This window comes from Astatotilapia calliptera, chromosome 3 (assembly GCF_900246225.1).
Source record: "Astatotilapia calliptera chromosome 3, fAstCal1.2, whole genome shotgun sequence".
Taxonomy (NCBI): Eukaryota; Metazoa; Chordata; class Actinopteri; order Cichliformes; family Cichlidae; genus Astatotilapia; species Astatotilapia calliptera.
In genome coordinates this window covers 1,072,426-1,099,831 of record NC_039304.1, presented here as the reverse complement: position 1 = coordinate 1,099,831, position 27,406 = coordinate 1,072,426, and the positions used below count along the sequence as shown (strand labels likewise).

Here is a 27,406-nt window from a genome sequence, read left to right as displayed (position 1 = left end):
CTGTGTGTTTTGAATTACTTCCACCTCAGTGAGTCCTGCATTTTGGGTCCTTTCTTCCTGCCTGCCCACACTCAGACATGACAGTATAGCACTTTTAATTTCTGACATGCAGATCTGCTTAAAGAAAAGAAATAGACAAACAAAATCAGTGCCTGTTCAAAAGATAAAAATGAAAGATAACAGAGATTATCAAACAAAACTTTCAGTGCACTGTAAAAGTATCAAAATAAAAAGGCCTTGTTAAGTTATGACACAAACTCCTCATCAACTTCACAACAGGAGAAGAATCATCAGCTAGATTCACTCCAAACCAACCATCAGCTGCACAACTCACAACATAATCCTAATGTCATATTAGCTATGAGTTTAATCACCAGGTCTGTGCTCTTCACTCATTTAGGTCACAGATCTATTGTATTCAATTTTCCTTTTCCCTTCATCATAAAACATGTGACATGCTGTCATGCACTTCACAAAAGATGTTTGTTCTGACGTATTCAGAGTTGTGTATCTAAATACAGGATTCACTTGCACATCAAAACAGGAAACTCAGTGTTTTAGAGTCTCCACTCAACACACAACAAACTCCAACACATCTCATTCACTCGTGCTAGAATTCAATCACCTTTCATTAATCTAAAACCAATCAACTAATTTGCATATCAGCTATTAACCCACTAAGTTGACAGGACGACAGAAAAGCATGTTCAAAATAGTATCACAAAAGACAATTTCCCTCATACAGTAAATCACTTGCTGCATCAATCAAGCTGGAAGCTTCTCCCAATTTACCATTTTAACACTAAATTTATTGTCTGATCACTGATTGGTCAAACCAGGATTTTTTTTTTTCCACAAAAGTTTAAATTGTTGTCCTGCAACCTAGAGAGTCAATTTTTTTTCTTTAGGATAAATTCAGTATTTGATAACAAGCTAATTTTCATTACATGGGTGTTTGTTATTAGGCAGGTCTAATGCATGTCTGTGGAGCTGCATACCCAGCAGAGCATGTAATGTGCTATGAGTTTCACTGGTCTTTGCATCACACGAGGTGACTTGGACAAGATGATAAACAGACTCACACACTTAAAATGTTGTCTAATCTTCATGAGTTATTTTGTGTTTGTATTAGTAGGGTTAATGCATGTTCTGTTTTTATGTATCCTTTCATGTACCTTCCCCCCTTTTTTCTGAAACAAAACTCTGTTCACTCCAAATTTTGTTTCAGAAACATCTAAATGAAAAACTCTGTCATATTCAGGCACAGCTAAACCCCAAATGCTTGCAGGTTACCATCGGCAACCACACTGTGTGTTGTTAACCCCTTCTACAAATGCCCTCTCTTAATGTGTAACACTTTGTGTATGATTTTTTTTTTTTTTTTTTATCTCTGGTGCATATTATCTGTATGTGTCGTGTCACTTTCCATTTTTTTCTAACAGTACACTTGCATACCTCAGTGCTTGTCTTCCTCCCCCTTTTGTGGTGGTCTGGACACTGTATCAATCCTCCACTTCCAGGCAGTCGCTTGTCTCCCCGAATTCCTTAACCTAATTTGATTGCCCACACTAAAACAGCAGCCTCAGTCCTCCTCTGCTCCTTTCCTTCTCTCCCACTTTTCAGTCCAATGGCAGTCAGCTTTATCAGCTTTGTCCCGTGTCTCTCTCTTTGTCCCACTGTCTCTTTTATTGCCATCTCACTCCAAACATGGCAAATGTCAAACTCAGACAGTCTTCTCAAAAGTCCTTCACACACAGTGAGGTTGCAGCTGGCTGGAAACGCATCTCCATCCATCCAATCTAGATGGTGGTTCTTCTCTTTCTGATGCCGTTTGCCCACAGCGCTGCTGGACCTCTCTGCTCAGATTGTCTCTTGGACTCCTGTCCACTGTTGATGTTCATGCTCGTGCTTCTGAAACTGCACTCGGTGTCTTCAGGGAGAGATTCGTTTCCTTGGAGCTTGCTTGTTCAGGATGAGGACGGGAAGCTGCAAAACAATTCAGCCAAAAAATTCTGGCTGGGTGTTTCTAATTTTTCTAATGATTTCAACCTATAATTTTCTTCCGACTGCTGCCCGTGGAGAATTGATCCAGGTCCGTTCCCCACCTGTAAACGACAGACTGAGAGACTTTCATTATTACTATTATTTTTTTTTTTAAATAGCTGGTGATCTGCAGTATCACCGCTCTCACAATCAAAAACAACTATTTTTACAAGGCGCACAGAAACACTGTGATGTCAAACACATTCACACTCACTTTGTCATCTGCATAAATAAATCATATGGCTGGAGATATGTGCCATGGTGATCCATAGGCATGATCACACGTTTATTTAATTATTTTCAACCCAACAAAACAAATAAACACATGATGCTGATGAGTCTGCCTACAGGAGGGAGGTTGAACATCTGGTGTCCTGGTGCAGCCACAACAACCTGGTGCTGAATGCCCAGAAGACAGTGGAGATTATTGTGGACTTCAGGAAGCACACAGCCCCACTCCCCCCCCCCATCATCCTGACTGACAACCCCATCACCTCTGTGGACTCATTCCGCTTCCTGGGTACCACCATCACCCAGGACCTGAAGTGGGAGCCCACCATCACCTCCGTCATCAAGAAAGCCCAGCAGAGGATGTACTTCCTGAGGCAGCTGAAGAAATTCAACCTGCCAACACGGACGATGATGCAATTCTACACTGCAATCATCGAGTCCATCCTCACCTCCTCCATCACCGTGTGGTACGCTGGAGCCACTATCAGGGACAAACAGAGACTGCAGCGTGTTGTGCGCTCTGCTGAGAAGGTGATTGGCTGCAAACTCCCATCTCTGCAGGACCTGTACACCTCCAGGACACTGGGGCGTGCAGCTCGGATCTCAGCTGACCCTTCTCACCCTGGACACAGTCTGTTTGACCTGCTCCCCTCAGGCAGGAGGCTCCGGTCCATTCGCACCAGAACCTCTCGCCACAAGAACAGTTTCTTCCCCTCTGCTGTTGGACACATGAACAATAACCACATGACTGTCCCCGCCACTAACACATGACCCTACGCTGTGTCACTGCATCATTTCATGTCTGGCACTGATCACCACCTGCACTCATGTATATATCTTTCTACGTAGCACTCATAATTCTTATTCTCATGTATATATCTCATGTATATCTCATGCACATATCTTTCTTTCTGCATAGCACTTTAATTCTTATTGTTTGCACTGAAGCACCGCAGCAATTTCCTAATGTTGTAAACCTCAACATCTGGCAATAAACCCATTCTGATTCTGATTCTGATGCTATGAACACTCCACACACATGAGTCAAGATGCAGGAAAACTGCACATGGAAACGCAGCACACTCTCTGTTTCCCTTTCTTTGAGTAGTTCTCAGACAGCTCTCGATCTGATAATGTGTAGCTTGCTCATCAGCTCAGAAAAAAAACAAACTGCAACGCAACATCACACAGTAGTTGCTCTGCCCACAGCGGCAAAGTCTTACACTTTCACATTCAATTCAGCTTCTCCATCATGTACTTCTAGATGTTTCATACAGGGTTCAGCATTTTAGTTGTTTTCACAGGTGTGCTGTATATCTCAACAATGGCTCATAATAAGACGACAGTCTTTCACACAGATCAAGTGCCTCTATGCACTTCATTAGTTTAAATATTTACCTATATCACTTCACCTTACATGTCATTGTACTGAATTTAAGCAACCACAAGCTTAATGTAGGTGACTTTTAACAACTATCCACCTCAATTACGTCCATGGTCTGGCACACAAGCTAAAGAGTTAACATTTCGTGTCAGCAAGGGGTGGGGGGAAAGCCACCCACCAGAGCATAGCTGCTGATGTGGGCTGGCCTTCTCCACACGCTTTTCAAGGCTGGTGTGTTTTCTGAAAACTTCTAACATTTGAATCTCTTCCATTTATAAGCCTGCGATTAACCGCACGGCTCAGGTCCGCGTGAAACCCGCGCGACCGCATTCGCGTGTGTGTGTGTGTGTGTGTGTGTGTGTGTGTGTGTGTGTGTGTGTGTGAGGTCAAGATGTGACCCTGTGAAGACTCCCTAAAGCTAGTGCCAGGACGTCTAAGTCCATCTAACAAAAGGCTCTTATACTTAAACAGATATACGTGTGCTTGCTATACCATAAATCAGCAAGAAAAGATAAACTCTCCTAGGGAGTATGTGATTTATACCAAGGACACACTCTAGAAGAATGAATGCACTTCCTTCTACACAGAGTTAATACAGACCTCCTTTAAGATAAAACATTCTTTCAATCTACAAATGATTATACACTTCTAAGCATATATGAGTAAATGTTTCTAAGCATAAATGACAATCAACAATACAAAACCTATCAAGTACAATGCTGCTAAAAGTGCTGTTTTGATATGTAGAACCAAGCAGGATAAACAGCTAAATTTCCCTTTGTTTAAACTAGCACAAAAAACTCTTGAAGTTCATAAAAAGGTGAAATACCTCGGTCACTTTATTACTAAGCAAATGAATGATGATGATGACATATACAGACAGCGATGTAAGCTCTATGTGCAGGCAAATACTATTGCACGCAAATTCAGCTTTTGTTCACTTCCAGTTAAAGTGGCTTTGTTTAAAGCGTATTGCACACCGCTATATACTGCCCCCTTGTGGTCATCCTACAAACAATGTAGCATTCAGAAGCTGCATGTTGCATATAATGATGCGATGAGAATCCTTTGCAGGATACCTAGAAGTGGTAGTGCCAGCCAGATGTTTGTAGCTGTGGGTGTTTGGACTTTTAAAGCACTTTTAAGAAAGTTAATGTTCAATTTTAGAGAACAACTGGATGGTTCGAGTAACAGTATAATTTTAGCACTTACAGATCCGACAGTGAGTGGTTCCCGTTACTCATCCAGTCTCAGAAAGCACTGGTTAAAGTGTTTGTGTACTTATTGATTTATTTTAAGTAATTGTGTTTTATGTATATTATGGTTTTATATTTTTACAAATGCTTTATATACTTATTTATATATATATATTTAATGTTTTATACCTTGTGTTGTGTGTGTGTGTGGGGGGGGGGGGGGGGGGGAGTTGTGTGTTTGTTTCTTGTCTTGTTTTTATGGACATGAAGTCTGCCAATAAAGATTGAATTGAATTGATTATGAAGTTATTGAGCTGCACATACGACCTGCTTAAGTTCGAGGTCACAGCGTCTGTAGAGCAGCTGGAACATAATGAAGTCTACAAGGTTAAAGTTTTCTCTTCAGTTATTGTTCTTTCTGCTGCTTGGTTTGATGGATCTGAGAGCTTTTGTTTTTATTATTGTTATTATAATTATCATTAATATTTTACTCTCTAGAAGCTTTAAAATAGTGTTTGTGTTTGAAAAAATTGATTTAAGAATTGAACAGAAACATCTGTCCTTCTGAAAATGGCCCAAAGGCACGGAGACAAAGTCAAAGGATGCAACCTGTAACTTTCTCTTCCTTCATGTCAGGACCATCATCCATGATTTATATAAAATGCATATAGCAACAGTAGCACTTTAGTTTGGACTTTATGATTTCTGTAACTGGAAAATATTATTTTGTTTAAAGACAGAAGTGACCGCATAGTTGCAACATCAAAGGGAAATATTAATTAATTAGCATCAAGTATATTTGTTGCTCAAGCGTTTGCACTATAACTTAAGTAGGATTATAACTTTTAAGGAAGGAAAGATTTCAGATATTTAGTTCACTGCTTCAGTTATTTTATATGAAATTAAAACATTTACGTTGGTCAAATATGATGCTCTAAATCAAATAAAAGTTTGAAAATAAATGATGTATTTTTAAATGCTGCAACAAATGTTCACAAAAAGTAACTATAATTAAAACCAGTTAAACAAAATCAAATGTTTGAATCATGCTTAACCAAATGCCAGGCTGGAGAACTGAACCTAAAGTATACGTAGAAAGATTTCAACATCTGAGCAGTTTTTAATGTTTTTATCACATATAAATGTCACAGCAGTGGGTCCTGGCCCAATGCTTTGTGTTTTTGGTTTTCTTTGACTCTTGTTTTTCTTGGTTTTTGTTCTTCTTATTTATCAGGCTCTCAGTAATCTTAGTTCTCCCTCCCTCAGTGTTCATTTCAGCCTGTGTTTAGTTTCTGTTCCCGTGTCCCACGTTTCATCGTTTCATGTCGAGTCAGCCCTGTCTCTCTGTTTCCTGTGTCTCCCCAGTCAGCCCCGCCTCCCTCGGGCACTCATGTGTGATACAGAGTAATAAACCTGACTACATTTGCTGCACTCTCTTTATTACCTGTTACTTTAAAATTCATACACTAATTATGTCTGCCCATCTCTCTAATGTGAAGGTCAAAGGTCAACATCCCAGTGACATAAGAATAATCCCAAAGGGGCAAAGGCAGCGGTTAATTTAGCACATTTAGCATTAAGGGTACAGCAAGGATATACTTTTACTTATTGTGGCAGGGGTGTGGTCTCTGGCCTGCTGCAGTGGAGGCTGGTGGCGGGACGTTGGACGGCACAGGTGAGGGTGATGGAGCTCATGACTCTCCCCTTTATAGTGACGGAGGAGACTGGCGTGGGGAAGCGTGTAGTGGAGGAAGCCGAGGAGAGAGCTGGTTTCTGGCTACAAAGACGGCGTCAAACCAGAAAAGATTGCTCGTGGTCAAATGTCAAAGGAGCTTGCAAAGAAAAGCGTCTGGACTTCTTTAAGTTGCTTGAAGACGTTTCACCTCTCATCCGAGAAGCTTCTTCAGTTCTAAGGTCAAATGGTGGAGAGTCCCAGATATAAACCTAGTGGGAGTGACCCCCCACAGAGGGACAAAAGGACCCCCTGATGATCCTCTAATCGCCTGAGCCAAGGTGTGAAACTGGGTGTGGGTCCCAATCAGCCAGAGTTTCGGGTGAGTTCATTGTGAAACCTGGCCCCACCTTATCATGCGAATTCCTGAGATCAGATGGCCCAGGATGTGAGTGGGCGTTAAGGCGTCTGGGAAGGGATCTCAAAACTGGATTATTGATGGCAGAGAGTTGGTTTCGTAAACCCCGCCTCTGTTCAAAGATGGTCGCTCACAGTGGACATAGATGCTTCTTTCACTCCTCTTTCAAACCATCTGTCCTCTCTGTCCAAAATGTGAACATTGGCATCCTCGAAGGAGTGTCCTTTGTCCTTAAGATGCAGATGGACTGCTGAGTCTTGTCCTGTGGAGGTGGCTCTTCTGTGTTGTGCCATGCGCTTGTGAAGTGGCTGTTTGGTCTCTCCAATGTAGAGGTCTGGGCATTCCTCGCTGCACTGTACAGCATACACCACATTGTTAAGTCTGTGTTTTGGCGTTTTATCTTTCGGGTGAACCAGTTTTTGTCTGAGCGTGTTGCTGGGTCTGAAATACACCGGGATGTCATGCTTGGAGAAAACTCTCCTGAGTTTTTCTGATACACCGGCTACATAGGGGATGACAATGTTGTTGCGTCTGTCCTTCTTATCCTCCCTCGCTGGTGTCTGATCTTCTTTTCTGTGCCTCTTTGCTGACAGTAGAGCTGGGCGATATGAGATTTTTTCATATCACGACATGTTTTTTTCATTTCAGGCGATAACGATATCTATCAAGATATAAGCCAAATAACTATATTTGTAAGATTTAAATGTGCCGTTGCTCACAAGTAAAATGTGAAATAATCAGCAGCTTGTTTTGATTTAAATATTTATTTCCCATAATAAGTTCAACAGGGTAGATGTACTTAAGGAACATGAGACTTTTTCAGATAAATAAAGGCAAATATTGCAAACTACACAAAAGGCAGCCGCTAAAGCGTTTAAGTTTCAAAATAGAACAAACGAAACAGACTAAACTGTCAATTCCACTTAGAAACAAAATATTAATTCTAAAAATAAATCTTAGTTTGTTTTACAGAAGAACAGACAAAAATGACTAACTTTTGTCAATATCAAATGAACTGAGAACTAAAAGGAAATTCTCAATCTCTCCTTGTTGTATAGCTTAGCTTTTCAAACAGTTTTAACAGTTACTTTAGTCTGACAAAAGCCGAATGACGAATTAGCGCTTCCAGTCAGAGACTGAGGCTACGTCCACACGTACACGGGTGTTTTTGAAAACGGAGATTTTCCGTTTTCGTTTTAAAAAATAATCCCGTCCACACATAAAGGCAGAAATGAAGGAAAACGCTGCTATGAACATGCCAAAGCAGCAGGTGGAGCTAGATTCCTAACCGTGCAGAAATGTTGGCCAATCAGAAGTCTAGAAGCCTCGGTGGGAAAAAGTAAACAAAGCTGGGGCATAGAAGCAGAACCGAGTCGTATGCGTGGAGGGACAGTAACTGTGTGTATATGTAAGCATTTAAACACTGCAGAGAGTAGAATTAACAGTAACAGTATTGTAGAAATTCATTTCACCGAAACAATAACGTGGCGCACAGTGTGACGCATGCACCAGTTTATTGTATTTCCAGACTTGCTTTCGGCACAATTTACAGTGCACGCTACTCTGTTTTTGTCAGACTTGAAATAGCCGAAATACCTTCACACTATGGAACTTCTGTGGCTCTTCTGTTCGACAATTTCTCCGGCATTGGAACCATCATCTGGTTTTTCTTCGGTCACGCTCGGTTGAATTTTCTAGTCGGCACACTCATTTCCTCCATTACCCGCTGGCTGCTTCCCAAACAAACACATGTGCGGCTTGGCACTTGTGCTGTACGTAACAAGTCACGCGACGTGACGCTGCGGCTGTGATTGGTTCGGCTCTGCGCTACTTAATTTGGATTGGCTGACCCTTTTTTTTTTTTTTTTTTTTAAGAGGACAAGAGCGGCGAGGTCTATCGCGATAGCTTAATTTCTCTATCGAGTAAAAGTTATATCGCGATACATATCGTTATCGTTCTATCGCCCAGCTCTAGCTGACAGAGGCTCCTTTGACTACGATGACCTGGATGACTGAGAACCTTCACAGACACTTGTGGTCAAATAATGTGTTGTGCAGCACGCAGGACAGACAGCGCACAATGTGCTTTGAAGTAGCAGCCAAGAAAGGTGTAATTTAAGTCTACGAGCAGTGAACACCCGTGTGCACACCTGTGTGGATCAGCGCGCTTGTATTCAAATGGTTTCCACATGTAATGGTCTGCAAGAGGATGTAGCGAGCCATAGCCCCGTCCCCCAGGGCATGAAACAGGCATGGAGGAGATCCAGGCCCCAGAGTGCGAGAGCCCAAGGAGGACAACCGGAGGGGCATCTGTGCCACCCTCATGGGAAGGGCTGAGGATCCCCAGACGAGGCGTCACCCAGTAGCCACCGAGCAGAAGCTAGAGGGGGCTTCACCAGCGTGCCCAACGGCTCCGCCGGCAGCCGGCTGTGCCAGAGTGAACCGAGCCGCAGGCCCAGAGGCCGGAGGCCCGAGGGCCCCCCACACCCCGGAGGAGGCCTGACCGAGCAACAGGCGCCAGGCCCCGCCAGGTAGCCACCGGGAGTGAGCCGGTACATACCTGAGCGCCCAGCCCCGGACACCAAGAACCACCAATGCACCGACCCCTGAGGGCATCAGTCACCAACAGGGAGTGTGGTGAGGGGAGATAGGCCTTGGAGGGCCTGGGAGTTCCCAGAGAGGTGGAGTCTAAGACCCGACCTGACATATAGACACAGACAAACAGGCACACACAGACACAAACATGCGTTCCCACCCTCATGCACACATATACAAACACTCAGCACTCACCCAACGTAAGGACTGACATAAATGGACATGTACACACAATCACACTCCCCAAACATACTCTATACCCCGGGTCCAGGTACCCTCGCCCCCAGAGGGGGAAGCAGAACCCAGACCCAAGAGATGTTACCCTTCCCCCCGGGGTGGAGGCAAGCAGACCGTCCCAGGGTCCGCAGCAGCAGGGAGGCCAATCGGACAGCCAACATCTCCTCCCAGCCCCCCCGCCCCGATGGCTAGCAGAGAACGGGGGTGTGTGAAGACCCCATACCTCCCTCCTCCCGCTCATGTGTAGTGTTGCTGCGTGTTGCTCTAAAGTGCATTTAAAACTAAAAAATGGTGCTGCTGCCAGAGAGCAGCAGGTGTTAGCATGGCCCCTCCCGAGAACCCTCAATGTCTACATGGATTTAAAATTGAGAGGTGGGCACCAGCGCCAGAGGTAGGTTTGAGTACACAGACTGTCCACTGGACACCGCTAATGTGCCCACCCTCAAGGCCCTATATATATGTGTGTGTTATGAGAGTGTAAGTAATGTGGATGTCTAAGTTGTGAGATAAAATTGAGGCACAGGTGGCCAGAAGGGGACGGGGGGGGGGGGGATGTCTCACCTGCACTCCTGTGACACACCCGCACCCCAAGGCCCTACCTGTATGGGTGAGTGTGGTGGAGCGGGAAGAGGGAGGTAGCCGGGGATGGGGAGGAAAAGGAGGGAGGGGAGGATGCCCCTCCCTAGGGCCAGCTCCCCCGCTGACCCCAGTAGGCACCCCCGTCCTCTGGTACCCACCAAGGCAAGGGAGCCCAGGTCCATCCAGACCGCGGCCTACAGTAGCACTGCCAAGCCCCACAGGACCCGGGGCAGCCCACCCTACCCACCGCAGAGGAAACTGTACCCACCCCAAAATGAACATATTTCAAGTAAACAGCTGGACTGATCAGGTCCAAACACAGAGTGATAAACTTGTCAAACAGCTGTCATATCTTTATATAGAAGCTCTTTATAAATGCTGCTCACTGCAGTCTGTTTACTAATAATGTCAAAGTGTTAGAAACACAGAAACATCAGAATGGTCTTTGTTCACAGAAACCTGTCTGGGATCCTTTGTTGTTCTTTTGATGCAGAGTTACATTATAAATATAAAGAGTTATTTCAGAGTCTCATCAGTTTTCCTGCATGTCTTTATTTAACACATCAGCAGGGCTGAAGCTCTCATGTTAAACACACACTGATCTATGGACACGTTCATGTGTTTCTAACAGAACCAGGCTGTTATCAGCCTGCACTAACATTATGTCACACACACTGAATGTAACAGTGACAGTTTACATCATCACACAATCAGCTGTGATTGTTTCACTGTCATCAAACTAGTCAACAGGAAGTAGAATCAATAGAAACCAATCATTGACTGACAGCATGTCTGATGGAAATAAGTGCAGATTATGTATGAAGTCTAACTGCACACAGTAACTGTGTTACAATAAGGACTTAACAGCGCCCTCTGCTGGAGTGTTTCACACTGAGAGCAGCTTTCCTCTGAATTCAGTGAGGTTATGACTGAAATTATTGGTGTAGTCGGTTTTATAAAGACCAGACCAGTAAAAACAAGAGTGTCTCTGCTGTCTGTGAGGAGATGTAGCCGAACATCAAGCTGTGCTGTTTCACAGTGAAGCCAGGCGGCTGTCACCAGGAAAAGTCTTGTCCTGAGTTTTTGAGCTCAGAGAGCAGATCAGATGTTTTTGGAGCAGGAGCACAAGTATGAAGTCCCAGAGTTAGTGATGAGAGCTTCCTGGCAAAACTGGCCTACCTGAGGGACATATTTGGAAATGAAGTAAATCTACAGCTTCAAGGGAAAGATAAAAACCTCCCTCAGGTCACAAGATCAGCTCTGTCACTGAAAGCTTGCAGTGTGGGGCAGGAGACTCGATGAAGGAGACACAGATTCATTGGAGAACCTGCATGAATTTGTTGACACTACTGACGATGATGCCGCCTCAGCGACTCCATATATCAAGCAGCATATTTCATCACTGATGGGATACTTTTAAAAGGACTTCCATGAAAACAGTTCCCAGCATGACCAGCTCCAACTGGTTTCAGCTTTGCAGAGCAGAACCAGTTCATTGACGTCTGACTCCACACTGAGACTGCAGTTCACATCACAGACACTGAGTGGATTCTGGCTGAGTGTAGAGAAGCAGTATCCACTCTGAGGGCAGCAGGCTCTGGGCGTTCTTCTTCCTTTAGTCTCATCTTTGTGAGGCTTCTCTGCTGCTGCAGACCAAGTCCAAGTCCCAGCTAAACACTGAGCAGGAGCTGAGAGCTGCAGGATCCTGCTTCAAAGCTGCTTTGAAAAGCTGTGCACTGCAAAACGTGCTCGTCGGAGCCATTAATGCTGACTTTGTTATTTTGATCAAAGAAAGAAATCAGCACAAACTGTTTGATTAGTTTTTGTTTTGTAGGTTAAAGTGTTTCATATATTGTGCTCCTGAGTTAATGTTGCTGATCAGTTTGAATTCATTTTGATTGTTTATGGAGTTTATTTCATTTTATGTTTCAGTATCAAACGGTTCAAATGTTTATAGTTTTATTAAGGATGTAATTTATTTTTTATTGAAGGTAAATTGTTGCACTTTACTTTGTTTCCATCTAAAAGTGTTACATTGTTTCTCTTCCAAACTAAAAAGTGTTTCTGCTGCAGCTTCCTTTCACTCTTTATCATTTTCCAGTCAGTGAAAGTCTTTTTGTGTCCTCCTAAAGTCCACCGTGCTCACAGTGAACACTCGTATGCTGTTGTGCTGTCACAGACTGTTATCAGCCGTGTAGCCGCTCATACCTCATTTATTCTTCTTGTTCTACCGTCAGACCCAGGCGCACAGCTTTGGTTAAAGTTCTTATGTTTGATTTCATAACAGCTCTTCAGATTTCCACTCTTTATAACTTTATAAGTATTTTTGACAAAGCCATCTTCTTTTACTCATCCACTCAGCAAGCTCCCAACATAGTAACCTATCAACTCACATACCCACATAGCTTGTTCTTCTTTGTCGTTTTATTGGCAGTTGGTGGTGCATTACTGCCAACAGCTGGCTGGGAGAGTGGACCAGCATGATGCTAACCTGCATAGCTGCGTGTCGCGCCAGTTCAAAAGTCAGCCACGGCAGCTGGCAGGAAGAAACTATCCAACTACACGGTAAATGAGAAACTGCTTTGTGATCCGGACAAAATCCTCTTGGGGTCTGGATTTGGACCGGAGTCTAGGAGTTGGGGACCCCTGTTATAGTACCATATCACCCTATTAGAGCACTTTGCTCTCACACTGCAGGCCTACTTGTTGTTCCTAGAGTATTTAAAGTAGAATGGGAGGCAGAGCCTTCAGTTTTCAGGCCCCTCTTCTGTGGAACCAGCTTCCAGTTTGGATTCAGGAGACAGACACTATCTCTACTTTCAAGATTAGGCTTCAAACTTTCCTTTTTGCTAAAGCATATAGTTAGGGCTGGACCAGGTGACGCTGGATCCTCCTTTAGTTACACTCAAAGAAATCTGTTGTTGTGGGCGTAGTTGTCTGCTGCTGAAAACTCCAGTGATTTTCCTGCAGTTTGACATCTAATGTGATCTTGTGAACTTCGTGAGTCCAGGTAACGAACCACTCTGACTAGATTGTATCCTGTCATCTCAACAAGAACAAGAATTAAGTTGCTGAATTTCATGCAGATGCTACATGATTTAATTATGTTCACCACAGAAACATGAAATTATTTAGTTCAAATCACAAGTTTGAATCTTGTACATGTAACATCCACCCAATAGGTGTAGGCTGCTGGGGGACTCCCATGATGCACTGGGTGTTTCTTCTTCACTCACTTTGTGTTAATACACCTCTACGTGTTTAATCATGAGTTATTATTCATATCTGGCTCCTCCACAGCACATCTTTGATGTCTTCTTTCTCTCAGCCGAACTGGTCACATGGCTGCCCCTCCCTGAGCCTCGGCACATCCTGTGGCTGCAGAATAAGCAGCAGCTCTAATCAAACATGATCAATCCTCAAGTGTCAGTGAGAATAATAGAAAAAGAAAAGGAAGTCATTTGTCATGAGAAGTGGGGCTCAGGAGGTGGAGCAGGTCACCTGACAATAGTAAGGTCGGTGGTGTCATGGTCCTGAGTCTGAGGACTCAGTGTTTTGTGTTTCCTTATGCTTTTGTTCATTCCGAGTGTGTATTCTGTTGTGATTTTGCCATTTGTTAGGTTTCTGTTCTTTGCCTGCCTGCTCCCACTTCTCTGTGTTCCCTCTGTCTGTCCATGGTGTTATTGTGTCTGCTCATGAGTCTGCCTGTCATGTTCAGTGTCCTGTCTGATTCTGTGTCTGTTAGTTTCCTGTTTTATTCTGAAAGTTCATGTCTCATGTCAGTGTGTTCAGTTTTACCTCTCCCCTGTCTCGTTAGCCTTATTGCTCCCAGCTGTGTCTCCCTCCTGTGGCCCATTCCCTGATTACTCCCCGTGTATTTAAGCCCTGTGTTTTCCTGTGCTCTCTGTCGCGTCGTCTGTTTAGTTCCATGTCAGTCTGCAGTATTCTGTTACCTGGTATTCATTCTGCGTCTCTCTGCCATCTCTCTTTGTGCATTTCGCTCCTCCTCCCGTGAGTGTTTGGTTTAAGTTTTGTTCTTTAGTTTTCCCAGTTTAGGTTTGTTTACTCCCCGCTCTGCTCTTCCTGTTTTGTCACCTTCTCACCGCTGTAAATAAACACTCACTCGCACCCCAGCCGGTACCTGCATTTTGGATCCTTTTTTCAATACACCACACAACTGCTGTGCAGCCGTGACAGGTGGTTTGATCCCTGCTGCTCCAGTCTGCATGCCAAAGCATCTTTACTGGTCGTGTTACTATGGTAACCCAGAGGAGTTTACTATGATAAGTATTAATTAATTCATTAAATGAGACAATCAGTCAAAAGTCAATCATTCATTTTTAATCAGCAGTGTTTTTGGAATCATCACATAAATTTAAAACAAAACCAAAAACGCTGAACAAGTTTGCAAAGTTTTTTCTAAGCCAGTCGTCACAAACGTCTGTAAGTTTGAAGGTTTTCAGCTGACAGACGTTCAGGTAGTTTCATCGCTCTGGTTTGGAGGATTCAATGTTTATTAATCGTCCCTTCAGACGACCAAAGCCTGCCACGTGTACGGTAACAGCACAGACACGTGACAGACTAGACTTTCATGTGACAGCGTTTAATCTGTATAAGGTGACGTTGACATATTTTGGAGGCGTGTTGGTCACCAAACTGAACGTGTTCACTCACTGGAGTCTGTGTGGTTGTTGTTGTTGTTATTCACCGTCTTCTCTCTGACTGTGATGATGGTCCCATTTCCTTTAGACACAGTTAAAGATGGAATCTCCACAGTCACTTTACAGATGTGTGTTCCTGAATCCTCTGATGTTTGAAATGTTCAAAGATGAGTCTTTGCCTCCTTTTTCAGAGACTTGGAGATTGATTTGCGTTGGTCTCTCTCTTAATTATTGTTTGATTTTTCAGCCAGGCCACTCTGAATCTTTCAAACGTTCTTGTCCAGCAGCAGGTGATGCTTACGGTCTCTCCCTCCATGACAGAAACATCTGGACTCTGGGTCACAACAAACATGCCCGATGAAACAGCTGCAAGAGACACAAAACTGTGGGTCAGTACAAAAGTTGGTTCTGTTCATCTGGACGCAGCGTTTTGTGGGAGAAACGTGTCGTCATCATCAGGTGACGTCTTCAGTCTCAGCTGCAGGTTTCAATCTTATAAACAGGACATTTGCATAATGACTGAAACCAGCCCACTGGGGCTGAGGTCAGTTCCTTCATCTTAATCATGCAAATTCTCATGACCATTGATCAACAACCACTGATCCATGTCCATGAGTCCCATTCACAGAGAGTTGGGGAATGGCTGCAATCACAGCATGTAAGATGTGACAGATGGACCCTTAGGCCCCTCCTCCATTCAGAGATGGTCTTTCCCTTTTCACGTAAACAGCCTCCTTGACTCCGCCCTCAAACCAGCGTTCCTCCCTGTCCAGGATGTTACATCCTCATCATTGAAAGAGTGTCCACTGGCCTGTAGGTGTAAACAGACTGCAGAGTCCTGGCCTGACGAGGTGGCTCTTCTGTGTTGTGCCATCCTCTTAGCCAGAGGTTGTTTGGTTTCCCCGATGTATAAATCCTGACAATCCTCCTGCACTTAACAGCGTACACTATGTTACTCTGTTTGTGTCGGGGGACCCGATCCTTGGGGTGGACCAGTGTTTGGTGCAGCGTGTTGAGGTGTTTAAAAGCCACAGAGACCCGGTGTTTAGAGAAAATGTGTCTCAACCAGGGGCGATTCTAGGATCAGAGCTTTGGGGGTGCTGAGCACCCAGAGAGCTGCCCAGCCAGGCAAGATAAACTTTACTCGTCACGATGAGACTTCTTCCCTGTCTCTGTCAGTCCCTGCATCCCTACATGCCTCCAGTTGTACCAAGTTCTCTCTGACTGTCTCCTTGGTGCATTTAAACCCCTGTTCCTTCCTGTCCTCGTCGTCTGTTGTCTTCGTCTCTGTTATCCGTCATCCTAATTTTACCCTCTCTGTGCAAGTCTGCAAATGTCTTTATTAAATCATAAGATTCTTAAATTCATCAAGTCTCAAAACATGACATCACTGTTTTGTACATTTTAACACAATTTAATAAACATGCTTCAGCCAGTACCTTTTGATTAGCCTTGTCTCGGTTTCTTGCTTTGTGGTAGATCTTTATTGTTTTCACTGAGATATTTGAATGCTAATCAATAAATCAATATTCAATTAAAAAAAAAAAAACCTCTAATCAAACAGTTTTTGAAAAGTTTGTAACAAAACCATCAAATCTGATCAAGGTTATTTAAACGCTGCAAAAGAAGAATGGATTGGAATAAAAACATACATATCCTGACCTTAATTACTGGGGAGAATGATGCTCATAGTGAGTAAAAAGTAAACTGAGTGATTTTTGGACAGACTTTTAAAGTGTTCGTATAATATAATACAGATACATAAACATACACTCCAAAAATAGAGTCCTTGAAATGTACAAATGTACAAAATATTAATTTAAAAAATTATAAAAATGGAGGCAACTGTGCCTATGGTACAATGTATAAAAAGCTCTTCACTGCAGACACGACTAACATGGCTCTGCAGATTGTTTCTTTTATTTTAACCTCACCTTGAGGTTGGCAAATCTATCAGTGTTTGGTGATCAACTCTCTCAAGCAGTTTAACAGTTTCTGCTGTAACTGTCACTGCTCCCTGTCTGCTTCCTTACCTGATTCTTCCTGACCTTGTTCTTTCCCCTCTTTCCTCTCTCCCTCTTTGAACTGATAATCACACGCAGATGTCACACAGTGGATATTTGTGTTTTTATGTTTTATCAATCTGTGTATTGGTACATAGTGTTGATTTTATTTGCATGATTTTATTGTGATATTTATATTGCATGTTTGTTTATTGATATTTATACGGCATAGTTTTATCCTTATATTTATATTATGTGTGTTAATGTTGTACCATGTTCCTTTAACCCACTGTGGACTAAACAGACAATTGTAGGCACCTGTGAGGTGGGGGCGTTCCCCAAGGTGGCCTATCAGCCGCCAGGTTGACCTGTTAAAGGGGATAGTGAGCGCAGAGACAAGAAGAGGTGTGACGCACGAAAGGTGAGCAGGAGAAAAAGGAACGCGTGCAAGCCCGCACGTGTGTGGAAGGAACTGCTGTGGGGTGCCGCGAGTCGTTCGGCGATCCAGTCCCAACGCAGGAACAGCAACAGTGGGTGGCAATGGCTGCAATGCACAACAGGGCAGGGATGCCCCTCTGCCTGCATCTGACGGTGAGACGAGGGAGTCCGTGTTCAGGTGTGGAGTGGGGCGGGACTGTGCGGCGACGCGCTGTCAGCAGGAGACAGGTCTGCGATAGGAGCCTCCTCCCTGGTCTGCTGCTGATGAGTCTTACCATACTGGAAGAGAAGTTCCTCTCCTGTCTCTTTCATATAAGGACCACTCGCCCATGTGTGACTTGACTGTGGGATTATGGGACTGTGGGAGGGTAATTTTAGCTTATGGAAAACATGTTTTAGCCTTGTTTTAATAGTGTATAGTTATTTCTGCCCGCAGGGTTTTTAGTGGGTTGCAACAATATTTTTATTGTATATGGGGAATTTTATCTTGTATTTGTGACTCTGGCTGTGGTTTTTTTATGGAAATAAATGGTGTTTTAAGCCAGTTTAGTTTCTGTGCCCTGAGCGCTGACCCGCTCACTCCCCTTCCTTTTGTATGTGAACGGACTTGGAGGAGAAGATTTAGGTCCACCAGTCTTAGTGGCTACACAAATAGATTGTATTAGATGAAAAAATTATATTAATATGAAAAAATACTATTGAAACCACTAATAAAAAAGTCCTCCCTCAGTGTACTTTCAACCAAAAGGCAAATAACCAAACACATGAACATCAAATAAAAGACATAAATACTGAAACACTGATCCAACATTATCCTTTATTGACGCATCATTTGTTCTTTCATTTTTACCTGAATGTTGCTGCTTCTTTTGAAAAGACGTCCTTATATCCATTATGAACCTGACTGGCAGGCACACACACACACACACACACACAACAGGAGTTATAAGGTTAATGGGAATCCAGTCAGTTAGCTGGTAAGTACCTTGGGTTTAATATCGGCACATATGACAAAATGAGCAGCTTCTCTCATTCCTTCCTTTTCTAACAGGACAGTGGTAACAACAGCAGCTACGGACAAACATCGTCAGAAAACACGTTTTTAACCCAGCAGGTTACCTGGTGTAATGTTTTTCAGGTAAACAGAAACATGGTCTGACTCCTACCAACTATATAAAGAGTAACTGAAGGTTAAATGCAGCTAACATGTCCTGTTTTAAGCCAGGCACTTCCACCTCCGCTCTGCTGCGTCTCAGCCACCATCTCTCTGGCACAAAGGGCACCAGAGCCAGAGCAGGGGAGAGCTGGAACAAACCATTCTGGGAGGGGGGGTATCTATACTTCTGTTGTTAAAAGATCTCAACCAAGTACTGTATACTTTCTATATTTTTTGTAGTGTATCACACAAACACCAAATATTGTCAAAAAAGTAAGAAATCTTTGGGGGTGCTTTGATCCATTTTGGGAAGCACCCCCCAAAACGGGCTAAAAACGCCCCTGAATATAGTTCTTTACACATTTGCCTACCAAGTGGAAGCTCAGCGGCTGAATCTCAGGAGGAGACAAAACATCTCTTTGGGGTTGTGTCAGAAATGGCATCAGGCCTAAAAATGTGTCCAATCACACATGAACAGTCACCCACTGTGGTGCCCTGTGAGTAACAGCTGAACGCAGCCAGTAAGCAGTTAAAGCAGTTCTTTTGTTAAATCCCTCGAATTAAAACTCTGATTCTGCACTTCAACACATCCTGATTGTTTTACTTTGGACAGAGACACAGCTACAGCAGAGTTCATTGTCCAAATACTTATGGGACAAACACTTGTAGTATATCACACAACACAGTACGTGAACATGTACTGAAGCTCCCCTTCCTGCAACCCTAAGTTGGACATGTGGTTATGAAACTAGATGGGCGGTAAAATAAGAACCATTATGGATGACTGTTGCTGCCTGTAAATCAAAGTCTGCCTGAGGTGGGATTTCACAAGCAGAAACCATGAGGAGCACAGCACCACTCCCAGAAGGCTGAGATGTGAAGCCATGTGATGAGTGAAATGATGATGGAGGAGAACACAGATGAAGATCTGGAAGCTGCTGCCTCTTTATATAGTAGACACTGAAATCACCTTTTGCCTCCCTGCCAGCACGAAAACCCACACTAAAAACCCACTTACACAAACCCTCGGCTCTGGGATGGATTCAGAAACATGTCAGTTCTGCTAAACAAATGGATGGTTTTGCAACCACAAAGTTTAATCCTACAAGGGCAGAATTATGTTCACTCTGTGAGAGGTGAACCTCAGACAGTTAGCAAGAGAAACATTCAAAGAAACAACCTAAATAACACAAACTTAGCAGTTGGGATGCAGATCAGACGATATCAGCAACGTGATGATCAAATGTAGTTAAAAACACAAGAAAAACAGGCTTTTTGCTCCAAAAGGACAAACAAAGCAGGGCCAGATTAACCTGTCGGCACCTGCTGGCGTGCAGAGTAACGTGACAACAACACACACGACACACGTGGTCACCTCAACTTGTTTCACTGGAGTTTCTCTTTTAGAGCTTTAACCTCCTAAGACCTGAACTCTTTCATGCATTTTTAAAGTCTCTTTGCTATTTGGGCTGTTTGGGACCTGATTCATGTACAAACAAAGAATTACCAGAACTTTGTTTCTGAGAGAAATGAGATCCACATATGAGGATATTCGCTTTAAATGTCGATAGAACAGAGGCAGGATAATGACCTCGTAAGTGCAAATCAGGTCCTTGTGGAGCAAAACTTTGTATTTTGGTCTAAACATCCCAAAATGTGACGTCCACACATGAGGACAACAGGGCGCTAAAGTCCGTACAAACTTTTGTTTCTTCATTTGCTTGCAAACGAATGGAAATCCTCACTTAAAGCCAAGAAGCTTATTACCTGTGCAGCTTTAGTGCCTCAGAGCAAACAAGAGAGCTTTGATCACAATGATTTTTCTTTTCACATTTCATTCACTAGCGATTTTTTTAATGTCACCTGATCTCAGTCAGCAGACTGAATATAACAGTAAAGCACTAGTGAGCTAATGAATTAGATATTGGTCACTCATATCAACTGAAAGAGTGTAAGACAAGTAAATGTGCTATAAAGGCCGGAGAAGAGTTAATAAAAAGGTCTTGAAATGAAAATATTTCATTATTTGCTGTTTCATAGATTTTTGGTTTTATTGCACTTTTGTCAGCCCTGCTGCTGTTTTTAAAAGTACTTTATTAATAAACTGGCATAAATGGTAACATTGAACACTTGCCAGTGTTGTCACGGAGGAGCAGGGAGGACTCGGCGCAGACTGAAGTCTCAGAAAAACAGGTTTATTTACACACTCCAGGTGCACTATATACAGGTGAGGGAGAAGGGGGCCAGGGTTCCCAGGGGTGCAGAGCGGGGTCGGGAAAAGCGTCCAGAGTCTCCAAACCAAAACACGAGAAATCTGCATACAGAGAACAAGGGTTAGCACGGAACTTTTACGGACAGAGCTCAAAACTGGCTGAGGCTAAAGTAGCACTGACGAGCGTTATTCAATAGTCCAGCGGCGAGGTGCTCTCAGTCACTGCCTTAAGTAGCGGGAGCAAACAGGGTGAGGAGCCACAGGTGATTGCCTACAGGTGGTGGAGGCCGGGAGCTCACAATGAGCTCCGCCCAGGCAGCGAGCAGAGAGAGAGGAGAGAGAGAAAAGACAAAACATAACATGTAGCCACACAGGGCCAGCCGAGCAGGCATGGGGACCGTGACAAGTGTGAACAAAAGGTTCTTAACTTTAGCATCAAAGCTTCAGTTCACCTTTCTCAGGGCAGTTACTTCAGTATGTGTATTAATGCAGGAACAACTTGATTCCACACAGCTGAGGCACCGAGAGTGTCTGCTGTGTGGTTAACTTTATAACCTTTGGTACGCAGTGGTGTCGCTCCACCTGTTAGCTAGTTTAAGAAACTGGTTAAGGAGGGAGTATCTGTGAGGATGAGGAGGATTTAGTTCTTTAAAAACACGTCAGATACTTGCAGGAAGCTTCTTTCAGCTTCTTTTCTCCACTGCGCAGGTTTAAAACCATGACAGCAGAAGTCATGATGAAGAGATTGATTAGTCAGTCACAGTGTAAAGAGTCCTCCTGCCTGCATTGCTCGCCAGTATAAACAGACCTTTGCGCCTGGAAAACAAATATATCAAAGTCATGTTGTCCAAGAAATGCATTTTATCTCACTAGTGAATCAAAGAAAGTCTGTATGCTTTCTGAGAGTGAGAGGTGAACGTCAGACAGTTCTTAGAAAATGTAGTTTCTCTTTAAGCTTTTAACATCTCTTTTACCCCCATTTGTCTAAAAACTACTTGACAGCCCTTCATGTCAGAGGTTTATTACCTGTGCAGGATGGAGCACATGGTCTCAGTCAGGCTGGACACGATCACTCCTACAGGAAGTAAATGTGATTTTATTTCACCTGTGAAATGATGAAAAACAGCAGAATAGCTCACGCTAACAAACGGGTGTTGAAATGTTTCATTTTCTGCTGTTTCACAGGTCAAAAAGGGCGTCGAAGCAAACTGAAGCTGAGCTGCTGCTGCTGTTGTAGTGCAGCATCTGCTGTGTGCTTCATCAGAGAACCTTCTGTACACAGCAGACAGAGGCTGCTGCCACTGAAGTCCATCTGCTAGAGAGCTTTAAACACTGGTTATTGAAGTGGCTTTGATGATACTGATACACAGTCTTTGCTGCTGTCACAGGACAGGGATCCACCAGGGAGTAGTTGTCAGGATAAAGAGCCTTCGCTTCTCTAAATATAAACTGGATACTTGTAGGAAACTTTGGGAAGCAGCATTTTTCCTCATATCGTCTAAACTGAAGTTAGCTCAGGTGCTTCTTCCATACTTGCTCTGCAGAAAGCCAAAGAGTTTGGAGCTCTGCAAACATTTGCAGCACAGCTGGATGTTTGTAACTTTGGTCACCTCTGTATCATCCCTCAGATTCTTTCTGCACAGCTTTGAAACCACGACAGCACGAGTGATGCTGAGGAGACGTCCAGTTTAAACAGACCTTTATTCCTGGAACACAAACACATGAAGTGATGCTGCTAAAGAAGAACATTTAATCGCACTAATGAATCAAGCATCTGTTTGTCTGTCAGTCTGTCAACAGTTCCTCTGATCGACTTCAGACTTGGTGGGTATTTTGTTTTTGCAGCGGTCAAAGTCGATCAGCGTGTTGCTTTGTCTGCTGTAAATCTGCCTGTACAAAGGGAAACATGCATGTTTTAGATGCAAACTCACAACATGGCTGCATTTTTGTGATTATGTGTATTTTATATTGATTTATTCTATTATGTTTTGTATATGAATCTTTACAAGTGTGTCGATACAAAGGCTTGATTAAAACAAAGGTCTCAGCTGTGCTGTTAGGGATGCTCTCATATTTGTTTCAAATGTAATAAATCAAAGGATTTCAGGCTTTTCATCCTTTTTATTTGTTTGGTTCTAACAGCAGCTGGATAAAAACATGCAGGTGATGAATATAATTGTGTGATATTATGAGCATTGTGAATAAAGAAAGAGCAGAGATAGTAAAAAGGAAACAGGTGATGGACGTGAGATTTTCAGAACAAAAGCTCCTCAGTGAGACGATCACCTGGACACAAGGTCAGGCAGCTGGGACTCATCTAGAGAGCAAAATGGAAAAGTGATCTGTGCAGAACATCACTGTTGATTGCAGTTATTTACATCAGACTTCTTCTCTGAGATAAGAGCACCATTTGTGGGAAAGATGACAGTATTTCCAGGCTGGATGCTGTTTGCAGGGAGAACTGAATGAAAGTCTCCTGCACCTCAGCGCTGAGGTCCACACCTGTGAACACAGATGAGGTCAATCTGCTGCAGCACGTAGAGCTTTACTGATCAGCAGGTTCAAAGGATTCAGCAGAGCGTAGAGTCAGAGCTAAATGCCACATCACCATAGAGTTTGTTAACAACAGCTTTCTTTGCCCTTTGTCTCGATGGACTGAATCAGGGATACTCGTCATACTTCACCTCAACCACGTCACTGAGAGACCCCAGCCTGACACAGCAGCAGAGATGATGAAAGCAGAAACAGCAAACAGATGCTTCAGTTGTGTTTCTCTCTGTGTGTGCGCTCACGCCCACTTGTGTGTGTGAACTTTCCACGTACCTCAGCTTGTTTCTCCAACATGAGCCATCAGGGCTGAAAAACATCACTAACACATGAATTCTTTCTCTTTTTGTTATCACCTGTGATCATGTGTCTCATGTTTCTGTCATTCACCAGTTCTTGTATAGTTACGTGTAACTAGACTTCTGTGGGACGTAAATGATTGTTTTGTATGCAGATCTGTACAAAGGATGTAAACACTTGATTACAAAGGAGATCTCAGCTGTGTTGTTATGGATGGACTTCAACGTATTTGTTAAAAAAGAGAATAAAGCAAAGTGTTTTAGCTGTTTGGGAGTTTTTGTTTGATTCCATTCAGTTTTATTTCTATGGAGTCAAATAATAAGAAAGGCTCTAGAACAGCCCTGAGTTTGTCCAGGTGACACTCCTCTGAAGAACAAAGACAAAGAGGAAGAAGGGGATTCGTTTTCAAGTCTTGTTTCTTTCAAAATAAAAGCTGAAATGTTTTGGAAGCATGATAATATTTCAGCCAGGATGCCGTCTCCAAGGAGACCTGCACCTCAGCGCTGAGCTCCACATCACGCCCTGTGAAAGCACAGATATAAATCTGCTGCAGTGAGAAGAACTTTACCCAACACAAGTGTAGAAGTAGACATTTGACTTTACCTACAACCTGTTAACAACAAAGCTTTCATTGCCTCTGTTGTTGATGTCATGTAGGACTAATCATACTTCACATCAGCCATGCACACGTCAGAGGATCTCCAGGCTTTCAGTAATAAAGCCAAGCAGATGATGTGAACATAGCAATAGTAAAACATGCATCATAATCAGCTGTATGTGTCGACTATGTGGCACCTCAGTCTTGTTGGCATGAAGAAAAGTTGTGTAACATGTAGCATAAGGGCTGCAAAGACATCATGTAGACAGCAGTCGTCTGTTAGTCGTAACGTATCTCCTGTTAAAGAGTTAAATGTGCGTTCTCCATCTCTGTCCTCTCACAGCTCGCCGTACACCAACTCCAGCTGTGGTAACCATGGCTGTGCCCATCAACACGCTGAAGCTGAGACGCCACCCGTCACTATGGCGACTCCAATAGGGTTACCTGTCAGCTGTGGACGCATGAAAGGAAAACAGCAGAAACACAGACATGTTTACTGGAACATTTCCTATTGACAGCTTTATGGAAAAGTGGGTTTAAACACTTTTCTATGTTTTATTTTGTTTATTTATGGATTTATTGTGAAAGGAATTTCAAAGGTTTAATTTGACCTTTCCCCTGTTTTTCATACAGACTGGAGACGAATGGATGGTGCTTTCTTTGTTTGTCTAAAGATAATGAATAAAACTCTACACACATCTTAAACCACCCTCCTTTCTATATATTTTGTTATATAAATGGAAAGTATATAAGACACAAACTGAGCTTATATGATACTAAGGACCCTGGAGGTCAGTCCACCTTTATAATTCAGCACAGCCTGGAGTCTCTTAGTCAAGCTTGTTTGTGTTTTCTGTGAGGAAGTTTTCAGCAGCAGCTCTTTTCTTGGATGTTGGTTCCCTTTGTTTCCATCCTCTGTTAAGATGTTTCAGTAATGTTGAGGTCTGGGGAGGCCAATCCATGGCTGACGTCCTGTGATGCTGCATTAGCAGTTTGTTCATAGTGAAAAATGAAGCCACTGCCAATCAGACATTTGCACAGTGGATCAACTTCTGATGGTACTGTCCTGAATTCCACACCTATAATATGTTTGCACATCCTGATGAATATGTGCAGCTGATTTTCAGTCCAGTTCCTGTGTGACAGACGCCAGTCTTTCTGCCTGTGTCCTTCCTTAACAATAGAGCCATCCTTCCACTGAGACTGTTTCTGATGAGGCTTCACTGAGCAGTAGATGGATCCCTCAGCTCATCTAATCGTCCTATTTCTAACACATGACTGTCAGAAACTGTTAATCTGCTGCAGCTCTTTAACTCCTCCACTTCTTTTTTTGTAATCTCTTAGTTTCCTCATCTTTTAAGGTGGCACTGCACACCAGATCCAAAGTCAACATGCTGTTATATAATGGAGTTGAACCTGTAATGGAGTTTGATTTAAACCAATCAGCAATTAAGTGAATGATGATGAGCAAAGATGGTGGAGGTGGTGGATGAAGACCCGGACAGCTGTGGTTGGCTCCTCGTATAGAGCAGAGTGAGGTTGTGTTTGCACATTATTATAAAACCATGTTCACCATATATTTTAGCTGCAGACAATAACATGATTTCTTTGCTGTGGTGATTTTATTCCACTTTGGTAAAATGGGAAAACCATCATTTCTTGCTGTAATTCACACATTATTCCAAGAGCCTCAACACGAGCCTTGTAGTCCGACCATATATAGACAAATCAATAGTTGTGTTTGTAACAGCTCATGAACATGAATCGTTCCACTTTAAAATCATTGTAAACTAAACTGGAATAAATGAGTGTTTATATATAGTTTTGTCTCAGCTGTTCATACACAGTGTTTCAGTTCTTATCAGAGTCCCACCGTCTCACTGTGGTGAACCTTTAGCTCTGTTGTAAGCGTGTTGTTAGACCAGGTTTCCCTCATTTAAAAATAATCTCTCATTAGAAATGGACATGATGTCTAAGACATAGAAATGCTTATTATGGGTTCACTTGATGTCACTGAAAAGATGCACATGGGTAACGTGCAGGCCGTCCAGCTCCGAGGTTTATCTCCTCACCTCGAGTCTGCGACACTCTCTCCGTGTCCTCTCAGATAAGGGCGCGCACATTTCTGCACGATCTTCTAAATTACAAAGAGCGATTCACAAAACAGAAGCTCACAAAACACTCATCACAAACCAAAAATGGCTCCACTGAGCGTCAAACTGTCACCAGAATTTACTGATAATCTAAAGACTCACAGAACTCATTTTGTCTCATTGTGTCTTAGTTTGAGACATAAGTGCATGATCATAATACTGTGTAGTTAGATGAGACAGAGCTGATGCTTGCTCTTAATTATCCTCTTCATGTTTCCCGAGCCTCAGCAGTGGAAGCTACCATGGATAGAAAGACTACGACTCATCTTAAATCTCAAATCTTTGTCTCCAAAGAGCTGCTGATGTGTCCGATATGATCCACAAGCTTAAACTAGGATTATAAGTGTGTGCAGTGATGTGTGTGAAACCTCTGAGGACTCACACGTGTGTGCTTCAGCCCACACACACATATGAAGCACTGCGACCTCACACAGAAGTGTTTTACACATCCAGCCTGAATCCTGATCATTTCTACAGTTTATTAAGTTCAGCTTCACCTGAACATCAGTGATGAAGCTGCTCTGACTCCATCACAGCTCACAGCTGTTGGAATGAGTCAAACAATGAAGAAGGTTCAGAAACAGCTGATGATTTTACAGAAACATGATGCAAACATGAAAATGGACACATGATTTTTTATTAACAGACACTGTTTATGTTTCACTGTGCATGACGTCATCAACACTGACACCAGGGGGCGCTCATCACCAGCCTGAGGAAGTGTGATAATGGGGGGAGACGCAGTGTTGTGTGTACTGCAGTCGGACAGAAGGAAAAACTTCCTCCTGAAAACATTTTCATCCTTCCCAAAAGTGTTTGAGTCAAATGTTACAAATATATAAATACAATAAAACACAGGGTCTTACATAAAATTAGTGATGCAGTTGTGCACTGAGCACCTTTCCAATGTTCCTTCCTCAGATGAGTCCAGCTGCTGAACACATTAACATCTGTATGTAAATGTAGCCGAGAACCAACCTGAG

General features: G+C 43.1%; 1 protein-coding gene and 2 long non-coding RNA genes across 3 annotated transcripts in view; 1 reads left to right on the top strand and 2 right to left on the bottom strand.

Moving 5' to 3' along the window:
* The window catches only part of LOC113015885 (NACHT, LRR and PYD domains-containing protein 3-like), a 525,401-nt gene that overhangs the window by 407,156 nt on the left and 90,839 nt on the right, over positions 1–27,406 (bottom strand). The gene's annotated exons all lie outside the window — the stretch shown is intronic.
* LOC113016441 (uncharacterized) lies at positions 14,675–18,340 on the bottom strand. Its single transcript, XR_003271247.1, has 2 exons — positions 18,308–18,340; positions 14,675–15,382 (listed from the first exon to the last, which is right to left on the bottom strand). It is a non-coding gene; the product is annotated as an uncharacterized LOC113016441 (long non-coding RNA).
* On the top strand, positions 23,588–24,975 carry LOC113016438 (uncharacterized). The gene is made up of 2 exons (XR_003271246.1): positions 23,588–24,800; positions 24,904–24,975. It is a non-coding gene; the product is annotated as an uncharacterized LOC113016438 (long non-coding RNA).